The sequence below is a fragment of the Sinocyclocheilus grahami genome, unplaced genomic scaffold, assembly GCF_001515645.1.
Source record: "Sinocyclocheilus grahami isolate Dianchi unplaced genomic scaffold, SAMN03320097.WGS_v1.1 scaffold11843.1, whole genome shotgun sequence".
NCBI classification, from domain to species: Eukaryota; Metazoa; Chordata; class Actinopteri; order Cypriniformes; family Cyprinidae; genus Sinocyclocheilus; species Sinocyclocheilus grahami.
This window is the reverse complement of record NW_015514075.1, coordinates 5,947-6,362: the sequence shown is the minus strand read 5'-3', so window position 1 is coordinate 6,362 and position 416 is coordinate 5,947.

Genomic DNA, 416 nt, shown 5'->3' with positions numbered 1-416 from the left:
CTCTATAAAATCTAAATACTCTGAAGAATCTAGAATTCGACATAAGAAAGAAAGAATGAATGTTGGTTTCATAAATCCAGAAACAAAATACTCATCTACAGAATAATGTAACATCAAGATCTAAATACATTTATTTATTTATTTACTTACTTACTGATGCATCCAGAAACCAAAACACTCATCTGAAGAAGCTAATGCAACAATTAAATACATAAATAAATAAATAGCATCATATAATGTTGCATTACATGTTCAAATAAATATATAAATACTGCATTTATTTATTTACTGGTGATTTGATGAATCCAGAAACCAAAAACACTCATCTGAAGAACCTAATGCAACAATAAATAAATATATAAATAGCATCATATAATGTTGCATTAAATGATTTATTTATTTACTGATGATTTAAT